The sequence below is a fragment of the Chaetura pelagica genome, unplaced genomic scaffold, assembly GCF_000747805.2.
Source record: "Chaetura pelagica isolate M959 unplaced genomic scaffold, ChaPel_1.0 scaffold83, whole genome shotgun sequence".
In the NCBI taxonomy this organism is placed as follows: domain Eukaryota; kingdom Metazoa; phylum Chordata; class Aves; order Apodiformes; family Apodidae; genus Chaetura; species Chaetura pelagica.
This window is the reverse complement of record NW_009952893.1, coordinates 3,392,052-3,403,583: the sequence shown is the minus strand read 5'-3', so window position 1 is coordinate 3,403,583 and position 11,532 is coordinate 3,392,052.

The following is an 11,532-nucleotide window of genomic DNA, read 5'->3' as shown; positions in this document are numbered from 1 at the left end:
CTCACACTTAGTAAAAACTTTCATATTTATTTTTTACTCATTGTGTTACCTAGCATTACTAAAAATATGGGAGAATGGTGACTGTGGATTTCTATCCCTATTTTTTTGCTGGTGCTTCTTTTTCTGTGATGAAATCAAGTCATTTGTAGATTAAATGCTGAGAAAAAGAGGAGTCAGTTTGCAAAGGGGAAAGGGAGCCAAGGGAGCAAGGAAATCCGGAAGAGAAAGAAAGCAGAAAAGGCCTTGAAATCTATTGAGCATAGCAGAGGAAGGCTAAGGATGAAAATGTGGTATGATGCACATATAAGCACATGGACAGTGCTCATAGTAAAAATCAACATTAAGGAGAGATGGAGAACAAGGGGAGAAAGTGTTGGATACTTTACAAAACATTGCTGTTGCACCAGAGTACGCCTCTAGTGCTGTGCATTGTGTTACCTACTTTTCTGTTACAGTGCTTGTGAGAGCTGGCAGTGGCCTCCAAAGCACATCCAACACATGGCTGGCAGGACAACCTCTGTTGGGCCACCATTTAACCTTGGATGTAGAAAAGAGGGGCAACAGTGATTGTTGGTGCTTTCTCCAGGAAGGGCTTGTGGCATATTCTACCTGTGAATATCCATTTTTGAATCTTTATCAGTACTGCTTTTTAGTTGACAGGGCTCCTCTCCTTTTTCTCTCCAGCATGCTTGTTTGCATACTAAGGTTTTGCAATAATGGCCCGTAAGCTTCTTAAGGAAACAAAACAGGCATTTTTCCTCATCTCTTTTTAACTACTTTAGTTTACTTTTATGAAGTGGCAGTAAAAAAATCAGTAACAACTGTAGACCTGTCCCTTCAGAATTTAGTATGATGCTTGAAAAAAGTTTAGCAGTGGTAGTTTGGAAAAAGGATAATATATATGTATTTAAAGATAAACTGTTCTTTATTTCTATCTGCAGCAAACCATATTGCTGATTAACCACTGCTTTCATAAACTACAAGTGGTCCATTTAAGCTGTTTCACTGCTGGTTAATGTACTGTATTGTGCTACCTCTTTCTAGAGTACCTAGCTAGTGTTTTGTTTTTATTAGAAATTCACCTATCCTTGTCTACTGAGGAGAAAAGAAATTACCCTGCAGAGCCCTACAGCCCATAAAATGGCAGAGATTCCTAAATAAGACTGGCCTGAAACTGAAACCTCTGTCTGCCTGCACCATAATGAAATGCATGACTACAGGAGATAATAATAATTGCAGCAATAGCTCGTTACAGCTCCCAGATGATTTGGTGCTGTCAGGAGTGCACTGTCCTCTGACATCCCAGGAGGAGAGCAGCATCACTGACTGCAGGCCCTGATTGGTGTAGTGAAATATTGCTGGCAAAAATTAAAAGGTCTTGGTGTCAAAATAATTCATGATATGCATATCTTCCATTCTGATGAAACGGCTGATATCCGGATTAGCAAGATAATAAAACTGATCAGGCTACAGTTAAACAATTTAAGCTGGAGAGCTGTTCATTTTGTAGGTGTCACTTGTCAGATCAAGGGGTCAGAATGGGATGAAAGGCTCTCCCCAGTAACCTTCTGATGATTTGGATCTGGAATGTTCTTCATGATTTGTCCAAAGTTTTCATCACTGTGCTGCCGAGTAGCATTACTGCAGCAGGCTCTATTCTGACATTCAAATCCTGGGAATGACAGGTTATTAGGAGAAGAGAACTGGCTGTACATACATTAAGCCCCGTATCTTTGACCTGTAATTTGAACTGATAGTGATATTGTAATTGAGTGAGTAAAAAAAGGAATTTTTTATTAAAACACAGGAAGATGAAGAAAACGTTTATTTTCAGGAGATTTATGGGTTCATAAAACAAGCTTTTTTGATGGCGATTTATTTTATGGCTCTTGAAATGCTGAGCTGTGTGCTTACTGTTTATTTTATGGAACAGTTATTTAAAATAACACATCTTCCCATATATTTCCAGCCTAGTCATCAGTACCCAAGCCTGTGCAGATGGAGAGATACCTGCTTCACATGGGAGTTCATGTATTTGAATAGTTCAAGGATTATCCCAATAAAATGGACCTGGGAAAATATTGCACCCAGTTAATGCTCATTGCTTCAGAGACCCCTAATGTCCTTTCTTGACACCTTATTGCAGGCTATTATTATACAATGGATCTTCAGTCATATGGTTATAGGGAGTGGGGCAGAGCCGGGCTATCAGGGTAATTGACTCCTGCGCATGGTGGTGTTACACACTTGAGTAACTAATTTAATGGAATGTGTTTTCATGTTCTCCCACACAGCCCTGCCCCGGCATAAGTCTTCTCTCAGGGCCCCCAGCAGTTCAGGACAGGTGAAGAGTGGCACAAGGGCTCCTGATTTCTCAAAGACAGGGCCAGAGGCTCAAGCAGAGCCAGCTCCCATGGTAAATCTGCTGTCAGTGAAACAACTGCCTCTGAACCCAGTCAATTAATCAGTTTGGGCTGCAAAGAATTCACTACTTCTGATGAAACTGGATTTTGTATGACAATTTTTATTGTTGCTGATTATTATTGTCTGTGACTGTTGCTTTTTGTTAAGCAGTAAAGCTAGAATGGTTTGGCATAGGTAAAGCACTTAGATGAGCCATTGGTGGCAGGAATCAGGCTGGACATCTCTTTGATGCAGAGCTCTGCACCTGTGTGAAAAATCTCACTCCCTTGAAACTGAAAGGAATCTTGTGCTATTCTAGTGTGAGCGGGTCCTTGCAAAGCTTCAAGAGGAGGCTTTACTTTTTTTTTTTTTCTGGCATTCGGGAAAATGCAGAAAATGTTTCGAAACAAAGCAGATGGATTCTTAAAAAATAATCACAAAAGACAGTGATGTTTTGTTGATGTAAATTTTTACTTCTAAACTGTTCCTAAGGATGTACTGAAGTGAGGGTCAAACATGACTGTGAACAAGTACTTATGTTTCACATTTACTGTAGTACAGTTGTTATCTAAATACTTGGTCATATCATAGATGTTAAAAGAGTATACTTGAATGCTGTGGGTTTATCCTCCATGTTAATTTTCACAAGCACGATTACTGATCACTGGGAAGTTAAGGCTTTACTACATTTACATGGTGTCTCCTTCTACATAAAGAATACCAGGTCTGGTATTCACATACCAACCTTATTTTAAATCAGAAGCCAAGTCCTGAAGATTTGTACATTGTTTTTGTCAGAGAATAATTCTCCTGATTTAATTAAATATTCAGATATTTTAGTAGATTCTAAAGAAAATGCTTCACAAAAAACTCTTTCTTAGTTAGCTCCCCCAAGCTCAGCTATCTCTTTTGCTTTTAGTTACATCACAGTTGTCAAATGAATATTGATGATATTGATAAAATTATATCATTAAAGATTTGATCCTTAAAGCATAATGTTGTTATAGTAATACTTGCATTATTATGTTTTTGAAAGTTTCTAGAATGTAAATTTTATGGCCTATCTTTCAGAAGGATTTATATATGCTTGCCCTTATAGTTGGGCTAAGTACAACAAGCATTTGTGGACTTACTCTCATGAGTAAATTTAAATCAGTAAGCATGTATTTGCAAGACTAAACCTGCAGACTCTCCCCAGTGCAGCCTCCTAGACTGCAGCAAAGGATATAATGGTGTGACACTGGCGATATATGGTACTTGTCTCTAACAATCCAAGAGATAAACAGTGTATTGAGACACTTAGGGTGTGTGGTGCTTGTCTGGAGACATCCAAGAAATCAGCGGTGTTTAACTCTCTTTTGTAGTTTAGGGTAAGTTATTGCATCTGTTATAAACTTAGGACAGGTATATAGTTATAACTCTTACCAGCCGATCTGTACCTGTATTATCTTTGTTTTGCCCTGGTGGGATCACAAAGAATCTCCACGCATCCGATTATCAGATCGTGACAAACAATCTTGAGCCATAAACCCTTCTGCAGCCTTGGAGGAACAGAGAGTTTAGACCTCGTAAGTAGTTTTGCTTTGCTCTGTGCCATTAAGATATATGCACAGTTTGCTTTTATGATGTTTGGTGTCATTTAACTACTGATGCATCAGGATGATCATCCCAATTCTTTTAAGTTAAAACTGATGGTTATTTTGTTGTGTTGTGTTTTTTTTTTCAAGTCAGCTGAAGATTTTGGGATGTTGTCTTCTCCATGCACCAAGTGTACTCATCATCTAAAGTGAAGGACTGTGTGCTTGAGGACTGTTTGATGGACTGTTGCATGTAGCCTTTTATACTTGTTAGTATAAAAATTGGAATGAGTGGAAATCAGTGTGGAATTTGGTTATCTGCCATATAAGCCAGAATAGTTTAAGAAGGTCTTTAATGAAGCTCAGAGGAAGTTTCTCCTATTCTTTCTGTCAGGTGTAGAAAGTCATCACTACATAGTCCATAATTGGAAGGCCATTTACTTTTGTGGGAGGTTTTGGAGGAGATAGTCAGAGTTAACTCTTGTGAATGTCTTTCTAATAATGGTATAAAAGCAGTATCAGCTTGTCTTTCTCTTTGTTTTTCTTCCTGTTAAGAATCAGGATGCAAAGAACTCAAATTTTTCATTACGTAATACAGTTATGTTTAAAAATATATGACATGTCATATTCAATTTTATTTTTTTTTTCCACTTTCATATGGATAGCCTGGGAACTGGCTTTCCATAACTTTAAACACAATTAGTAAAAGAGAAAGGCAAGCTTCTTTTGAGGAAAGGCTGTTGAAAATTGTTGAAGATTTGTACAGCTATTGATGGGATATCTTCCCTGTTAGTTTATCAGAAATTTGCACATAAGTTCAAGTGCATTCCTGAGGGAGGCCAGATGAAGGGAGAGGCTAGGAAAGGCCTGGACTTTGTACCATTTCCATTTTAAAATACAGCACTAACTGGATTTAATCTCTTAGATTCCAATTAAATCCAAACAGCTTGATTTCAATAAGCATGTTTGAATAAAATTTTTCTCCTGCAGAGTGTAAAAATAAGTGTCAACCTATTAAGAAAACAGTAGATACTCAGTAAATTTTATATAATATATATTGGTTAGGAATAGAAGTTTACATTTCACTCTACTTTGATATGCAATTCAATCAGCTTGTAATGAGGACATATAAATTTTTTTGCCCTTACATTATCTTTCCTATGTCACAGGCATGTATGTGAATCTACACATACCAGCTATAATGATGCAAGGAGATAAGAAAAACGGGGAGATCAGTTGATTACACACACAAAATAATATGAATTTATTGTTTCCACATCAGCTGTACATTTTGGGGATACCTAAGAAATTACTCAGTAGCTTAGCTTATTTGATGCCCTTACAGGTTTTATGTCTTTACCCCATTTTAATTTTTCATTAGAATATAATAATAGCCACAAGAAAAAATGATTTCGTCTGTGATCTATTTCATTATCTTCTCATCACAAGGGGAGAATCTGAAGTGGGAGAGCATCACTAATTTTTCGGCACAGTAATTTATTCTACAGTATTTAAATGCTGTAATTTTCACACTGAGGCACATGCTGCCACATCTATCGTCCCCTGGACCAGTCTCTGTCTTGCTCTTTCCTTTTCATCTGTTTTGTTTTTGCATTTTTTTCATAAATTCGACAGATGGCCTCTTGATGAATCCTTGATAATACTGTCATGTAAAGCAGCTAAGACTAGAAATCATCTCACAACAATTTTTCATTGCAAAGAGAAAATTGAAGGCAGACAAACATCGCTAAGTCCATAACAACAGCAACAAAATATCCACTTCATGTGAATAAAGAGGACAAGCTTTCCTTATAATGCTCAAACACTAATGCCAGTATTCTTCAAAGCCTCTGGATTTTTGATGCTACATTTAATTCGCCTTTCAAGCCTCCAGTTTGTTTAGTATTTTGTTGGTTTCATATTCAGAAACATTTTCCCGGCTCTTAATGTGTTCTCCCTCCTCCTTAGTCCCCCTCCTTTTAGGTCTTCATAATTGTGGATCAGGTGAAGTTTGCTTCCCCTCATTTCAAGGTCATGCACCACTAGGACCATTTTCCTGACTCAGAGGGCACGTAATTTCACAGCCGTGTACTCCTCATTAATCCACCCTGAGTGGGTGCTCAGGAAGTTCCAGATCACAGATTTGTTTTTGTCTTGTTCTCTGACTCAGTGCTTCACAAAAGGATTAGATTAACCCCTTTTGATTGTATTTATATCTTACTGCATCGTGGTAGAAATAAAGTGATTTCTTCTTCTCCCCACGTAATCTTCCCGCCCCTTCCACCTCTGCACTGGGGACCCACAGCATTTCTTTTCAAATAGGCTTCAGTTAGTTAAAGTGAAGCTTGTGGCAGACAGAGAGAACTATTTTATCTTCCCTCTCTTAATGCAGCTTTAATGCATTAATCTCTTTCTTTCCATTTGCAGAGACTTGTCTATTAACTTTGAACTGTTTCTGTTTAATTGGAAACTGCTGCAATCCACTGGCTCTGAACCCTCTCTCATCTAGACCTCAAATTCCTGGATCCAAACGAAGACGAAAACAACAACAAAAAAAGATGACACACTGGCTACTGAAGGAGATCCATCTTCTTCCCCTTGGTATAGTGCCCCAGCAACTGCATCAGCCAAGCCCCTTCACCCTGGAGCCCTCTTCTGCCTCCATTTGTTGGCCAGCTTCACCTTGGCACCTCCTGGTGGAAGGGATCCCCTGTTTGCTGCTCCAGGGGGGATCTAACCCCCCCAGGTGGGGTCTGCATTCACTGGTGTGCCCTCGTGAGCAGGGATGCTGGCCTGCTGGGGGGCCTGGTAGGGTGGTACATCCCTGTTCCTCTGTTGCCCTACGGCAAAATGCAAAACGTGTGGAAACAGTGAGGAATATTTTTAAATGGAGTTGAGATGCTGCATGTAGCATTTTAAGGCAGCAAGGTCTGGTATTCAGACCCTGAGCTGGCACAAACCTTTGTGTAATTACTTAACGTTGGTCCTTCTTTCCTGTCTGTAGTAGGAAATGTAGTTTGCAAGTTATATAAAGCCATTTTTGAATCCTTCAGACAGGGTTTGATTTGAGATTAAATTACATAAATATAGGTGTCTATATATAAGCTTTGTGTCTCAGATGCCATTACAGTCAGTGGAGCCTGTGGGGCTATTGCACAGACCAGCTATAGGTGGGCAGATGTTAACTATATTTCCATTTTTTGTAATATGAATTTAGGTCAGGGGTGCACATGTAAACACCCAAATTCAGGTACTTTAATCTCAATATGAGTCCATCCTTAGTTGACCTTGTACCAAACTTATTGTAAAAATATAACCTATGTTAGGAACACATACACTTAGTTCATGCTATCTCTTGTTATTATTATGTATTGTTGTGTATTCTATGGCAATGACCAATAGCCAGTCAAGAATGCAGCTCTCTAACTCTAGTTTTTGGTCAAAATTAAAGTGGCTAGTGGTCCCAGATCCACCAAGACCACTGTTGGGGTAAGAGGATGCTGAAAATTACCATGGAAATTACCCCAGGAACTCCAGAGTTTCAGGATGGAAGATAGAAGAGGAAGGGTGATGAAAACATGTGGCCAACTGAGAGTAATAGACCGGGGAAGGAGCTGGTAGATCTCAAACTGAAAGGCAATTCAGAAAAGGGTAAGAGAAGACAGGGAGAGAAAATGGAAATTAATTTGCTTTCATGGTCAGATAAACAAAACTGAGCAGCTTGGAGGTTAATGGGCTTTGCCCATCAGCCAACTGGGGAGAACTGCTGTGCGCATGTTCCTAACTGGCCACAACCAGGCCTTGCCCAGGAGGGCTGAGGGATGCTGCTGCATTTGGCATTCATGATGGGTGAGGTGTGCACATGCCATTGGTTCCTGTGACAGCCAGAAAGTGATAACTTCTTACGTCCCTTGAGTGCAATTGCTTGTTATTTCATATTGGAACCTGCAAAATAGGATGGGGAAATGCCAAATGAAAGCTGCAGGAAGTTATTGGAATCTCTGCCTGCTTTGGCTCCTTCTCACCTTCCTTGTGGTTCCATTGATGTGTCCAGTTTTGGATTCCCCAACACAAAGAAGATATCAATAAACTAGAGGAAATTCAGCAGAGGGCCATTCACATTGTCAGGCTGGAGCACTTGTCCTGTGAAGAGAGGCTGAGGGAACTGGACTTATTTATCCTTGAGAGGACATGGTCTCATGGACACTTAACAACAGTGTGCCAGAACCAATGAGGTGGTTATCAAGAAGATGGAACCAGGCTTTTACAGCAATGTGTGGTGGAAGGACAAGAGGCAGTGGAAAGAAACTGAAACACAGAAAGTTGTGTTCAAGAGGACACGAGGAAAAATTGTTTCACCATTAAAACAGTGAAACAGTGGAATAGGGTGCACAGAGAGGGTGTGCAACCTCTTTACCTCTTGATTGTTTACAGGATCTGTCAGGATAAAATTTTGAGCAACATCATCTGATATTATAGCAGAGCCTTCTTCGAGAAGGATTACCTATCCAACCTGAGCTGTCCTCTGATTCATACTGGATAGAGGGGAATCCTTACATTATTCTGATCTCCCTGAAGCAGCAGAGAATAGATTTCTACATTTCTGAGTCCAAAATGGCAAAACAGAAGGTATGATCCCAGCTGGACCTCCTTTTTACTTTTACCCTTGGGAGACTCTCTCCCTACTGGTCTTTCAGGATTATGTTCTAAGGAACCACAGCAGAGATTGTCACAGTGGACTGTGGCCCAAAGTGCTCACTTCTGGAGGCTCCTACCTTTAAAAGGCATGTACACCCAGAGGCTGTAAGTTGTTCTGCACAGAGATCACAAAGGAAGCTTTATTTGGATACAGAGCTATGGAAGCTTCAGAATGTTTTTTATGGCTTCTCTGGGTTTTGTTAAGGGAAGAGGAAAACTCTCAGGTGATACTGAGACAAAGACTTGTTCCCAAGTGGGTTCTTTGTCATGCTGACTGCCATTCACTGGGGTGCAGATGGCTATTGACTTCCTCCCATGAGGTGGGATAATTTTGGACTACCTGTGGGGTATGCCAGCTTATGAAAAATTAACAACATAGAATCACTTGTTTTTCATGAGAGGGGACAATCCACTGCAGTTACTCTGCAGCTGAGCTGACTGCATCATGCACAGATGCATCCAAGCAAGATTTAAACCAGCTTGCCTGGATGTTCCTTGTGACATAAAAGACAGATCTCCATACAGGCTGCAAAGCCTTTCTGAGGAGCTCAGCAGACACTGGGGCATTTAGTCCCACTGCTTTCTGTGCCATAGGAGTTATCATGTCCCCAGGACCCATACAGTAATACAGTTCTCTTTGTCCAAACTGCAACAAATGCACTACAGGCATACCCTGAAATGCTTTTTCTTTGAAAACATGATTTGACAGGATTCCCTTTACCATAAGAATGTTTATTTCTTCATCCTGATTAGAAGCCCTGTCTTCTTTCTTTGGAATGAGAAAGAGAAAAAGCCATGACATGCCAGCATTTAAAAGATGCAATGAGAGAAAGGAAAAGAGCAGAGCTGTGTGAAGCAACCAGCCTTCTCCCTTCCATGAGCAGATGCTCAGAACACTGAAATTCACTTGGAGATAGTGAAAATGGGTTTGTTGCTTGCATTGCCACTTCTGGGTGCTTTTAGTGCTACAACATTTGATAAGATTTTTCCTTATGTTTGGAGTTTGCTTTTCCAATGGTATGAAATACCAGGAATTGTCAATAGATAGTGCCCTGTAGAGAATCACATCTGTGACTCACAGGTATGTTTTCCTTAGTCATTGTGCCATTATTTTGGAGATAAGAGGAAGGTACAAGGTTTCCTAGGGAAGTTTTTATATTACTTTGGCCCAAGCACCAAAAGCATGAAAAGATATGCAGAAATGTTGGTATGAAGGAACAAGGCAAGAAAAAAATTCAAAGTGATCACTGAGCATAGTGTAAAACTAAATATTTAAATGTGACTTAGGTGCTATTTCCATAGTAAATATGATCAGCGTTAATCACAGTTTCACCGAGTTTCACAGAACATATAAACTTGAAGAAAATGGGACTCATCTGGACTAGGCAATGGGCAAACAGAAGGCCAAATTCATAGAGGTCAGCACCATTTTCCACCACAGAACCTAAACCCAAATGTGGCACTCCAGGTCCTTGCTCATTTGCCACCCATATAACTAATGCCGTTAATTATGTGCTGTATCCTCTGGTCATATGGCATAAAATATACATAGCCATTTTCTGTAAGACTAGACCTGGATTCAGAGTTCTGGTCCAAACCAATGAGTGCAGGAACCTATGCCAGTTCAAGGGACACTTGTACTGGGTCAGTGCTCCAATGGACCTGAGGAGGTCCATTGTAAGAGAGGCATTATCATCCATTCAGTGTGCTGGTGCTTGTGAATTCCATTCAGAAGTATCAAACTCTTGTCATGCTTTGCAAGAGAGACATAGCCATTACTCACAGGGTTCTGGATTTGTCACAGGACAGATGGGATGGTGTTACAGTGCCTAAGTCTCCTTTGATGGGTTTCATAGAATCACAGAATGGTTTGGGTTGGAAGGGACCTTAAAGATCATCTTGATCCTTTGTTCCATGAAACTTAAATCCATCCACTCTGCTTTGCTCAGTGAAATTGTGATTAAATGTGGAGGTGTGGTTACTGTCTAACTGAAGTTGGGAGGTTACTAGTTGGGTTAGTATGGTTGTTAATAACTGGGGATCAATAATGGAGGCAGAACGGGTATGGTGGATTTTGCAAAGGTATATCTATACATATGGCCAATGAGTGTGAATATACATACATCAGTTGAGTTAAAAGTTCTCATAATTGAAGTAATATAGCGGAGCTTTAGAGAGGTTTTTTTATAGTATATGTAGCCAAATACTAGATAAATCCAAGCAAATAATAGAGAACTCCCAGCTCATAAAAAATGATATTGGAGGTGCCTGAAGAGAGTCCTCCAGCCAATGATGAAGCTGCCTCTGCTTGATTTCTTGCTGTGTGGGGCAGCAGGCAGCTCAGCAGAGGGTGCTCAGTGTTGGCAGCATGCAGCCCATGTGAGGAAGGGAGATGGGAGCATTTTGTGTCTCAGCCCATTTGTACCAGCAGCTTTAGGCTCCTGTCTTGCAACACACCTGAGAGCAGTGATAACCTGAAACAGCATCAGCACTTACTGCTTTAATCACCTCTTGTGCAAGGCTTCAGTAAACAGGAGAGATAAAAGAGTGAAGTGCCCCAAAATGTCATTTCTGATATTACTTTCCCTGGCAAAACCCTGCGTGTGGAAAGATGAAGTTAGTTCTCAGTTTCTTCCTCCTGGCCCTTTTCAGATTTTTGCTGTATTTGCTCGTGCAGGCATCTTCTTTATATGGCATTTTCTACCAAGCTTTTATGTTACAAATAGGAAGGAATGGACGTAACTATGGGTATCAGCTGCACTTTGGGGAAAAAAAAATAAATAAAAAATTGGGGAAATCTTTTCTCCTTTTTGAACAGAAGCAAAGCTGTTCATGTTGCTCAGAGCAGTTTGGG